At 48.9% G+C, this 12,507-nt stretch overlaps 1 long non-coding RNA gene across 1 annotated transcript in view; it reads left to right on the forward strand.

Annotated features, from left to right (window-relative positions):
- Window positions 1-12,278: 12,278 nt before the first annotated feature.
- Window positions 12,279-12,507, forward strand: part of LOC310845035 — a 50,490-nt gene continuing 50,261 nt past the window's right edge. Inside the window, exon 1 of the long non-coding RNA XR_014564431.1 lies at window positions 12,279-12,360. This is a non-coding gene — a long non-coding RNA (uncharacterized lncRNA). The remainder of the gene's footprint in view (window positions 12,361-12,507) is intronic.

Here is a 12,507-nt window from a genome sequence, read left to right on the forward strand (position 1 = left end):
AAGCTGCTTCTGGCGAACCAGAGCAGTGCACGGAAACACCATTTACCTTCCCGCTGGAGCGGTACCTATTTATCTACTTGCACTTTGACGTGCTTTCGAACTGCTAGGTTGGCAGGAGCAGGGACCGAGCAACAGGAGCAAACCCCGACGCTGGGATTCGAACCACCGACCTTCTGATCAACAAGTCCTAGGCTCTGTAGTTTAACCCACAGCGCTACCCGCGTCCCTGGAATTGCACCTACATCTGTACAAATGGGCCAGTGCAGAACCCCTGCCATGTGCCAATATGGTAATCATAGTCATAGGTGGCGTATGATGAGTGCGCATCTCTCCACCAGAGGCGTTTGATCCCCAGCTGAGTGGGTTCACCAGCCCTCAGAGAGCACACAGAGGCGAACAGAAGCACATGGTTTATTAGCAGCATTTAATTCATGTACAGTCCTCTGAATGCAAAAATCACCTTGCAAAATATAAAAGCCAGTTGCACAAATGCTAAAGTATCAACGCCCATGATTAACATCCTCCATAAAGCAATCCCCTTCAAACATTAAAAAATAAACATCCATAATTAAAATGTGCGATAAAGCAATCCCATTACAACAAGGCAGCAATAAGAACAGGAGACTCGGGGGAAGAGAGAACAAGGGAGCGCATGTGGAAACAGGTGCAACTTCGGAAGCTGGTGGAATGTCAATGGAGTCGGGGCCTCTCGAATTTCAGCAGGGAGGATGTTCCGTAGCACTGGTGCTACCAGTGGGAAAGTCGGCCATCAGCACCAGCAGGTAATTGCCACTCCATAGCAAGACTAACCAGAATCCCATTCCTTGGAGTAATAATATAATAATAATAATAATTTATTATTTATACCCCACCCATCTGGCTGAGTTTCCCCAGCCACTCTGGGCAGCTCCCAATCAAGTGTTAAAAACAATACAGCTTTAAATATTAAAAACTTCCCTAAACAGGGCTGCCTTCAGATGTCTTTTAGAAAGAAGATAGCTGCTTATTTCCTTCACATCTGAAGGGAGGGCATTCCACAGGGCGGGTGCCACCACCAAGAAGGCCCTCTGTCTGGTTCCCTGTAACCTCACTTCTCACAATGAGGGAACCACCAGAAGGCCCTCAGCGCTGGATCTCAGTGTCCGGGCTGAACGATGGGGGTGGAGACGCTCCTTCAGGTATACAGGACCGAGGCTGTTTAGGGCTTTAAAGGTCAGCACCAACAGTACCGTAGCATCATTCCCTAGACGCAGAAAGCATATAGGTAGAAAAAAAAGTTTATGCTATTCCAGGCTGCATCAACAGAAGTCTAGTGTCCAGATCAAGGGAAGTAATAGGTAATAGGTAATGGTGAAGGGACCCCTTGACCATTAGGTCCAGTCGTGACCGTCTCTGGGGTTGCGGCACTCATCTCGCTTTATTGGCCGAGGGAGCCGGCGTACAGCTTCCGGGTCATGTGGCCAGCAGGACTAAGCCACTTCTGGTGAACCAGAGCAGCTCACGGAAATGCTGTCTATCTTCCCACCGGAGTGGTACCTATTTATCTGGCCGAGGAAACTGGTGGAGTATGCGGAGATGGCGGGGAAGATCCAAAACCAGGAAGATCAAGTATTTCTAAAAGACTGGAGTAAATTTTTAATTTATTGAAAAGACCACTCAGTGGCGTAGCGTGGGTTGTCAGCACCCGGGGCAAGGCAAGTAATTTGCACCCCTAACCCGTGGATTTGCGCCCCCTAACCCTAACCCCCAGATGTTGTGCCCGGTGCGGCCGGCCCCCCCTGCACCCCCCACGCTATGCCACTGAGACCACTTTCAATGACACCTAGCAGTTCAAAAGCACATCAAAGTGCAAGTAGATAAATAGGTACCACTCTGGCAGGAAGGTAAACGGCATTAACATGCGCTGCTCTGGTTCTCCAGAAGCGGCTTAGTCCTGCTGGCCACATGACCCGGAAGCTGTACGCAGGCTCCCTCAGCCAGTAAAGCGAGATGAGCGCCCCAACCCCAGAGTCGGCCATGACTGGACCTAATGGTCAGGGGTCCCTTTACCTTTACCTTAATGTGGAATCAATTATGATAACTATGGATATATAACAGATGGACAATGGTAAAAGATGGAGTAAATTTAATCTTAAATATGGAACCCATGGAGGGGGAGAAGGAGGTCCGAAGGTTCAAAAGAACCTTTTATTTTAATGTTTGAGATGGTTAAGTTAAAACGTATAAAATTGTGAAAAAACCTATAAAAATATTTTTTTAAAAAAAGAATGAGCTCATCTAAATAAGGCCTTCAGCAGCCTCCAAGAAGACGGCAGTGAAGTTGCCTGTCCAATATCATGAGGCAAGGAGTTCCAGAGTATAGGGGCTGCCACACTAAATGGCTGAGTCCTAGCAAATGCAGGGCAGGCGTTCAGTGACATCAGTGAGAGTGCCAGGTGTGCCAGTCGAAGCGGTCGAGTGAACGCATGTGGGGCAAGTCGATCTCGTAGGTAAACTGGTCCCAGGCTGTTAAGGGCTTTCTCCTCAGTCCTCTGCTAGCGTTATTCCTGGAAAGAGTGCTTTTCTTGGCACTGATTTGTCTAGAAAGGGGGAGTTCAGAAGTCTCCAGTGGGTACTCCAGCGTCGCTGTTTCAAGCAAGAATTGGCAGCCCCTGGCCTGGGCTCTGCCGCCTTCCGGTCCCTCCCAGGCCTGGGGTGCTCCAATTCATCAAAAGTGAAAACACGCGCTCCAGAAAGCGGCGTGGCGAATCCGCGACGCCTCCCCTGGCTTGTCGCACAAGCAGCATTTGATAGAGATAACTGTGGTTTACACGCACGTAACCCAAAAGTTTGCCCTGGAAAAAGGAATCCAGGTGAAATGAGGTATGAAATTGGAAATGTGGCTTCCTGTAGCGTTCCAGCGGCAGGGCTTAGACTGAAAAGTGGCTCTCGCCGGAGAGACAAGGAACGGAAATTGGATCTCAGGCTATTTGCTCGACGGTCGGCAACTGTAGGACGCAATCCGTCCAGGAGTCCAGAACATACTCGGGAGACGGAGAGGTCCTGGTCTTGGAACTTCAGAAATTGGCAAGTTATGATGATGAATTAAATTTATACTACCCTGTATCAGAAGATCACAGGACAGCAATATGAAAGCACAAAAATGCATACCATAGTAACAAACGGAAACCACAACCCTTCCTCCACACACAGTTTAAAAGGCCATATTGTTGTTGTTGAGTTGTTTAGTCGTGTCTGGCTCTTCGTGACCCTCTGGGCCAGAGCACGCCAGGCCCTCCTGCCTTCCACTGCCTCCCGCAGTTTGGTCAAACTCATGCTGGCAGCTTCAAGAACACTGTCCCACCTTCTCCTCCTCTGTCGTCCCCTTCTCCTTGTGCCCTCCATCTTTCCCCACATCAGGGTCTTTTCCAGGGAGTCTTCTCTTCTCATGAGGTGGCCAAAGTACTGGAGCCTCAGCTTCAGGATTTGCCCTTCCAGTGAGCACTCAGGGCTGATATCCTTCAGAATGGAGAGGTTGGATCTTCTTGCAGTCCATGGGACTCTCAAGAGTCTCCTCCAGCACCGTAATTCAAAAACATCCATTCTTTGGCGATCAGCCTTCTTTATGGTCCAGCTCTCACTTCCATACATCACTACTGGGAAAACCAGAGCTTGAACTATACGGACCTTTGTTGACAAGGTGATGTCTCTGCTTTTTAAGATGCTGCCTAGGTTTGTCATTGCTTTTCTCCCAAGAAGCAGGCGTCTTTTAATTTCGTGACTGCTGTCACCATCTGCAGTGATCATGGAGCCCAAGAAAGTAAAATCTCTCACTGCCATAGATTGTTTAATTAGCCAAAGGCCGTGGAGAAGAGGAATGTTTTTGCCTGGCACCTATAGATATGTAATGAAGGCACCAAGTGAGCCTCCCTAGGGAGCAAAAACTGCCTTCTTGACTGCCAGACCCAACTCTTGGTCCCAGCAGCAATGTCCGCTAGAGTCTGTCTTCGCCCGGTTTAGCCAGCCAGATGAAGCCATTCCCAGAGTGTGGATGCCGGCACCTGTGGGTGTAAGCCTGGACTGTGTGTCTGGAGGTCCTGGGCCGCCCAGACGACAAGACCCCCTTCTCAGCCTGGCTAATGTGGTCCAAAGGAAGGAGGCGCCATCCAACCGCCCTAGGGACTCCACTCCAGTTTTGTGTAGGGTGCACTCCTGAGCCTTTTCTTTCCCCTGAAGATAGCCTGCAAGGCTGCATAGGGTCAGAGCTTTCCTTCTCCTAGACAGGCTCCCTTCCCAGGTAGATGAGGCCCTCTATGGCAGATTCTAGGAGCCACAGATGAGCGCGGAGTGCCAGCGGCGAGGGTGGGAACCAATGGAAGGAACACCGCACGAAAGGAGAGCATCTGGAGGTGGTTGGAGGATGGATGGCGGCTAACAGATTGAGGTTGAATCCTGACAAGACAGAAGTAATGTTTTGGGGGGGTACGGGTTGGGCGGATGTGGGGGACTCCCTGGTCCTGAATGAGGCAACTGTGCCCCTGAAGGCCCAGGTGCGCAGCCTGGCAGTCATTTTGGACTCACAGCTGTCCATGGAGATGCAGGGCAATTCTGTGTCCAGGGCGGCTGTCTGCCAGCTCCACCTGGTATGCAGGCTGAGACCCTGCCTGCCCACAGACTGTCTCACCAGAGTGGTGCATGCTCTGGTTGGACTACTGCAACGCGCTCTGCGTGGGGCTACCTTTGAAGGTGACCTGGAAACTACAACTAATCCAGAATGTGGCAGCTAGACTGGTGACTGGGAGCAGCCACCAAGACCACATAACACCAGTCTTGAAAGACCTACATTGGCTCCCAGTATGTTTCCGAGAACAATTCAAAGTGTTGATGCTGACGTTTAAAGCCCTAAACGGCCTTGGCCCAGTATACCTGAAGGAGAGTCTCCGCCCCATCATCCAGCCTGGACACTGAGATCCAGCTCTGAGGGCCTTCTGGCGGTTCCCTCACTGTGAGAAGCAGAGCTACAGGGAACCAAGAGGAAACTTCTTGGTGGTGGCGTCCACCCTGTGGAATACCCTCCCAGCAGATGTCAAGGAAATAAACGACTATCTGACTTTTAGAAGACATCTGAAGGCAGCCCTGTTTAGGGAAGTTTTTAATGACTGATGTTTTAATGTATTTTAAATCTTTTGTTGGAAGCTGCCCAGAGTGGCTGTGGAAACCCAGCCAGATGGGTGGGGTATAAATATTATTATTATTATTATTATTATTATTATTATTATTATTATTATTATTATTATTATTCCAGAGCCTGGTGGTCTGACTCAGCCGCTGCCTGGTCAGCAAATTAAAATGCAATGGAACAAGAACCCACCCCTGGGCAATCCCCTGCCTGGTCAGTCCAGATCAGGGCGGCTCTGGAGCAAAAGTGAAGGAACAGCGCCACCTTCTGGATTCCTGAGCCCCAGAAGGGCTGCAAAACTGTTTGCAGCGCTGTTTCTGAGCAAGGTTCCTAAATGCTACTTGAGAGAAGGTGGGGAGGGTTTTCCTTCTTCTGTCTGATGCAGGAGAATCATCATTCCACTCCAGAACACCTTGCGGGAGGCTGTGTGTATATACAGTGGCACCTCTGGTTGCGAATGGGATCCGTGCCGGAGGCCCGTTCGCAACATGAAAACCCCGCAGCCTGAAGTGCCATATCAGTGCAGGTGTGTGGCGCGATTTGGCGCTTGTGTGCATGTGCAAAGCATGATTTGGCGCTTGTGTGCATGTGCGAGCAGCGAAACCTGGAAGTAACCCTTTCTTCTGGTACTTCCGGGTCGCAACCTGAAAAAACGTAACATGAGGTATGTGTGTGTGTGTGTGTGTGTGTGTGTGTGTGTGTGTGTGTATACCCCGCACCTTGAAAAGGAAATAAATCTGCAACTGAATTCTGACACGGTTAGGGGAGCAGTAAAAATAACAGTGCTCCCCAAATGAAGCTTTTCCTTTCAAAAGCTGCCAGTTTATTTATTTTAAAGGAGTGGGGAGCTATTTCAGGAATGCTTTGTGCATCAGAGCAAGAGAGGCCCAGGCTGAGGAAAGTGGGATTTCACAGATCTAAAGAAACAATATAAAGCGATAAAGGTTGTCAACGGAGTCGTTGGGATGTGGAAACCAGTGTTGTACATCTCCAGGGAGGCCTAGGTAATTGACTTAGCTTTCTTGCTCCGGTTAGGGAACACGGCGATAACAAGGCTTTCAAGTTTCTTTGTGAGAAATTATTATTAATTACATTTAATGGTCATCATTTTTTTAACCAAGGTAACCCAAAGCGACTTCCAGTATATGAACACATACACTGAAGCAGGCATGAAATTAGCACAGAGGAAGTCTGAGGAAGGTGATTGAGGAGCCTGGATAATTCTTTTCTGTTCTTTTCTGAGGTTCATACTTCAATCTAGTGTTTAGGGAAGTTTTTAATATTTGATGTTTTATCGTGTTTTTAATATTCTGTTGGGAGCCACCCAGAGTGGCTGGGGAAACCCAGCCAGATGGGCAGGATATAAATAATAAATATTATTATTATATTTAAATGGCAACAATTTTTTACAAGATGGTTTGCATTTCTAATCAAACTATCATTAGGAATGTGAAGGCAAAAATTAAAAATAATAGCAGCAAAAACCCAAAATGCTCGCCAATAATATGCAGAAAAGAGCAGCTCCAAGTCCACCCCACTCTACAATAGGTTCCTACCTTTCAATCTTTACTACTACGCCACAAATCTGAAATTATATGATGATTCCTTTCAGCTGAAACAAACGTTATTGATGTTCCAAAGTCCAGGTCTCTACGGAAACCTGTTTACCTTCAGGCATAAATATGCTCTGAGCAACCTTCCTTGAGAACAGACTCCATGGGGAGGAATTTTGGGCCTGGGGGCTGAATGTGGACCTCTGGACCTCTCCATCTGGCCCTCAGACCTCTCCCCAGGCCACGCCCCTCCTTGGCCCTCCTTCACACCTCAAACGCTTTTGCCTGGGTGGATAGAAGAGAGGGTGGAGGAATTGAAAGCCGGGCGTAATAGCTCTGTCTTACAGGCCCTGTGGAAGGAAGTTAAATCCTTCAGGGCCCTGGTCTCATGGGGCAGAGCATTCCACCAGGTCGGAGCCACCACTGAGAAGGCCCTGGCCCTGGTGGAAGATACAATCTGACTTCCTTAGGGCCCGGGATCTCTAAACTATGGTTGTTCATGGACCTTAAGGTCCTCTGCAGGACATACCAGGAGATGTTGTTGTTTAGTCGTGTCTGATTCTTCGTGATCCCCTGGACCAGAGCACGCCAGGCCCTCCTGTCTTCCACTGCCTCCCGCAGTTTGGTCAAACTCATGCTGGTAGCTTCGAGAACCCTGTCCCACCATCTCGTCCTCTCTCGTTCCCTTCTCCTTGTGTCCTCCATCTTTCCCAGCATCAGGGTCTTTTCCAGGGAGTCTTCTCTTCTCATGAGGTGGCCAAAGTCTGGGAGCCTCAGCTTCAGGATCTGTCCTTCCAGTGAGCACTCAGGGCTGATTTCCTTCAGAATGGAGAGGTTGGATCTTCTTGCAGTCCATGGGACTCTCGAGAGTCTCCTCCAGCACCAAAATTCAAAAGCATCAATTCTTCAGCGATCAGCCTTCTTTATGGTCCAGCTCTCACTTCCATCCATCACTACTGGGAAAACCATAGCTTTAACTATATGGACCTTTGTTGGCAAGGTGTTGTCTCTGCTTTTTAAGATGCTGTTGGTCCCGTAAATACAAGGGCCTCAGCCTTGTCCTCTTCCATGAATTTGTCTAATCCTCCTATAAAACCATCCTAGTTGATGGCCATCGCTGCTTCCCTAGGGGAGAGAATTTGACTCTGCACAATGGGAAGAAGCAATCTTCTGCAAATCATCCAGAGATCCACCAGCCGATCGCTCCCACTGGACAGCCCCCTCCCCCTATAGACATGTTTTGCATTTCCCCCCATCAGACACGGGACTTCTGCCCGATGGCTCTTCTCAATCACAGGCAGAGATTCGCAGACTGCGTTTCTCAAGGCCAGCTTCCAAGACAGATGTTTCGTGGCTTCAAGACCTCCATTTCCCCATCGACGTAAACGAGACCGCATGTCCTTCCTCGTCATTCTTTGAAACTCACTTCCTTTTAAGCATTTTTTAATTAAATGAGCCTTGCGTCTCCTCGGAAAAACTATTATATTCAAAAGATATTGCATTTCACTCAAGTAGATGAAATTAGATTTAATTAATTTCCACTAATTGAAATTCAGGTAGAATTCAGATAAAGTTTGAGGCGCAGAAAGGCTTCTTCTTCTCTCGTCAAATAACATTTTGGATAGGGAAGGTGACAAACGTTGCGTATATTTTTCCTGTGTATTTTCCTTCAAGGAGGAAGGGAGGAAGCTGAAATGGACAGAGAACTCAGCAAGTTGTAAAATGGCAAGAGATTCGGGATGGGGCGAGGGGGGGACAAAACTGGCTGTCAGGTTGGTCCAGTTCTGCACTTGCCTTCAGATGTCTTCTAAAAGTTTGGTAGTTGTTTTTCTCTTTGACATTGGTGGGAGGGCGTTCCACAGGGCGGGTGCCACCACCGAGAAGGCCCTGTGCCTGGTTCCCTGTAACCTCACTTCTCGCAATGAGGGAACCGCCAGAAGGCCCTCGGAGCTGGACCTCAGTGTCCGGGCAGAACGATGGAGGTGGAGACGCTCCTTCTGGTATACTGGGCCGAGGCCCTTTAGGGCTTTCAAGGTCAGCACCAACACTTTGAATTGTGCTCAGAAACGTACTGGGAGCCAATGTAGGTCTTTCAATGTGGTCTCGGTGGCCGCTCCCAGTCACCAGTCTGGCTGCTGCATTCTGGATTAGTTGTAGTTTCCGGGTCACCTTCAAAGGTAGCCCCACGTAGAGCGCATTGCAGTAGTCCAAGTGAGAGATAACCAGAGCATGCACCACTCTGGCAAGACAGTCTGCGGGCAGAAAGGGTCTCATCCTGTGTACCAGATGGAGCTGATAAACAGCTGCCCTGGACACAGAATTGACCTGCGCCTCCTAATGGCCCTTGGCTCCCGAATCCCCCAATGATTTATGGGTCTACTACAGGGCTCCCCAAACTAAGGCCCATAGGCCGGATAAGGCCCAAGGGACTCGTTTATCCGGCCCACAGTGACCCCCGCTGCCGCCACCGCCCGCCTCTTACCAGCACTTTGCTGCACGGCTGCCCACTTCCAAGTCGGAGGAGCACCAGAAACAGCTTGTGCGCATGCACAAGCATTATTTCCTGTGCACATCTGGGTCGGAGGAGTTCCGTGCACATGCACACAAGCTATTTCCGGTGCTCCTCCGACGCGGAAATGCACCGGAAATAGCATGTGTGCACGCGTATGGGCACACACGTCCCTGCCCTCCGGCCCACCGCGCAATCGGTGCTGGAGACACCGGCCCGAGGCACGGTAAGTTTGCTGACCCCTGGTCTACCATATACCTGGGTCCTGTCAGCAGACCAGCTACTGCTTGGTCCTTTCCGCATCCCAAATGTAAGGGTGGTGGCATTTACGGGTGTGTTTGGCCACTTTCTTCAGCTCACAGACCTACAGTAGCCAAGTGGCAAGGTAAAAAAGGTAAAGGGACCCCTGACCTTTAGGTCCAGTCGTGACCTACTCTAGGGCTGCGGCGCTCATCTCGCTTTATTGGCCAAGGGAGCTGGTGTTTGTCCGCAGACAGCTTCCAGGTCATGTGGCCAGCATGACTAAGCCACTTCTGGCAAACCAGAGCAGCGCACGGAAACGCCGTTTACCTTCCCGATGGAGCGGTGCCTATTTATCTACTTGCACTTTGACGTGCTTTCGAACTACTAGGTGGGCAGGAGCTGGGACCGAGCAACGGGAGCTCACCCTGTCGCAGGCATTCGAACCAAAAAGTCCTAGGCTCTGTGGTTTAACCCACAGCGCCACCTGCGTCCCTAGTGGCAAGGTAGCATCTTCCGAATTTCCCTGCTTTAAAAGCCGCAGTGAGCCTGCATTGTGCATGTCTCCCTTACGGAAAAAAAAACAGTCTACATATTTAACAGAGAGATGAAAGACTCAAACTGTTTGAAAGCCTCTAGCTGATTTCTTCTTCTTCTTTTCCCATTTGAAAGACGTGTCTTTAGCTTGGGGAACAGAAGGGCCCAGAAGTCTATTAAATACTGTACAGAAGAGATAATAATTCAGTCATTCATGCTAAGCAGATTTGGGGAGGCGGGAGAGAGACAGAAGGATATGACAGCCTGCGCACCCTGGAAATGTACTCTAAAACTGCGAGTTACTCCATCTTAGCCACAGATACGGCGTTTCGGCTGTAATCTGAAATGCAAGGAGAAGGGTTTTCAGAAAGCTAAATACTGTAACGCTCCAGCCCAATCTCTGAGCTGGTAGAGACTCCAGGGATTCGCAAGGCACTTACCCAGGTTTGGTTTCCTTGCAAAGGTCAGCGGAGAAAAGGATGTTTTTAAGAGATATCCTTTTATTTACACACGTATACACAACCTGAGCAGAAGATGGAGTGGCTCAGAATTCACACCCCAAACAATCTTGCTTCTCCATTAGTCACAGCTTTGGATTGGATTCAGCATGGAGGAGGCTGAAATCGGCCTCTATTCTCCTAAAGTGAATCATAGAATCATAGAATTGTAGAGCTGCAAAGGACCTTGAGGGTCATCAAGTCCAGCCCACTGCAATACAGTGGTACCTCGGGTTACATACACTTCAGGTTACATATGCTTCAGGTTACACACTCCGCTAACCCAGAAATAGTGCTTCAGGTTAAGAACTTTGCTTCAGGATGAGAACAGAAATTGGGCCCTGGTGGCGCGGCAGCAGCAGAAGGCCCCATTAGCTAAAGTGGTGCTTCAGGTTAAGAACAGTTTCAGGTTAAGAACGGACCTCCAGAATGAATTAAGGACTTAACCTGAGGTACCACTGTACAGGAATCTCAGCTAAAGCATCCATGACAGATGGCCATCCAACCTCTGCTTAAAAATCTCCAAGGAAGGAGAATCCTCAATCTCCAGAGGGAGACCATTCCACTGTTGAACGGCTCTTACTGTCCCAAAGTCCTTCCTGATGTTTGGTTGGAAACTCCTTTCCTGTAACTTGAAGCCATTGGTTCGAGTCGTACCCTCCAGAGCAGAAAAAAAAACAAGCTTGCCCCATATTCCATGTGACGGCCCTTCAGACATTTGAAGATGGCTCACGTATCTCCTCTCAGTCTCTTCTTATGCAGGCTAAACATAGCCAACTCCTTCAACTGTTCCTCATCAGGCTTGGCTTCCAGGCCCTTTCCTGCACTTAGGCAGGAAGAAACAGCTGCACAGATACAAGTTAGGGGGCAACTGGCTTACTAGTAAAGGTAAAGGGACCCCTGACTATTAGGTCCAGTCACGGATTACTCTGGGGTTGCGGTGCTCATCTCGTTTTATTGGCCGAGGGAGCCGGCGTACAGCTTCCGGGTCATGTGGCCAGCAGGACTAAGCCACTTCTGGCGAACCACAGCAGCGCACGGAAACGCCGTGTACCTTCCCGCCGGAGTGGTACCTATTTATCTACTTGCACTTTGATGTGCTTTCGAACTGCTAGGTTGGCAGGAGCTGGGACCGAGCAACGGGAGCTCATCCCGTCGCGGGGATTCGAACCGCCGACCTTCTGATCGGCAAGCCCTAGGCTCTGTTGTTTAGACCACAGCGCCACCCCGTGTCAGCCTGGCTTACTGGTAGTACACGTGAAAAGGATCTAGGGGTCTTGGTGGACCACAAGCTTAACATGAGTCCACAGTGTGATGCAGCAGCAAAAAAAGCTAATGCTATTCCAGGCTGCATCAACAGAAGTCTAGTGTCCAGATCAAGGGACGTTATAGTGCCACTCTATTCTGTCTTGGTCAGACCACACCTGGAATACTGTTTCCTGTGCATGGCTTATGGGTTCGGGGTCAAAGTATTCTTGCAGCCCACTTGGTATGAAAAGTTAGACTGCCCTGGTCTAGGTACAGTGGTACCTTGGTTCTCACACTTAATCTGTTCCAGAAGTCCGTTCCAAAACCAAAGCGTTCCAAAACCAAGGTGCACTTTCCCATAGAACGTAATGCAAAATGGATTAATCCGTTCCAGACTTTTAAAAACAACCCCTAAAACAGCGATTTAACATGAATTTTACTATCTGACGAGACCATTGATCCATAAATGAAAGCAATAATCAACGTACTGTACTATAAAATAAATAAGACAGTATTGATTTTTTAAAAAAAAAAAATCTTACCTGCACTGATGACAGTCATTGTTTGGACAGGGGGCTTTTATCCATTTCTGCAGTCACACAATCAATCAATCAATCAGTAGCTGAACTGGGTTCCACACAGTCAGAAAAACAAATTAACCGAAAAAGCCTCAAAAACAAAAATGCAAAACAAACAGCAAAAACAAAAGCGCCAAATTAAATATGTTCTGGAAGTCTGTTTGACTTTCAAAATGTTCGAAAACCA

The sequence above is a fragment of the Podarcis gaigeae genome (assembly GCF_964106915.1).
Source record: "Podarcis gaigeae genome assembly, chromosome: 1".
NCBI classification, from domain to species: domain Eukaryota; kingdom Metazoa; phylum Chordata; class Lepidosauria; order Squamata; family Lacertidae; genus Podarcis; species Podarcis gaigeae.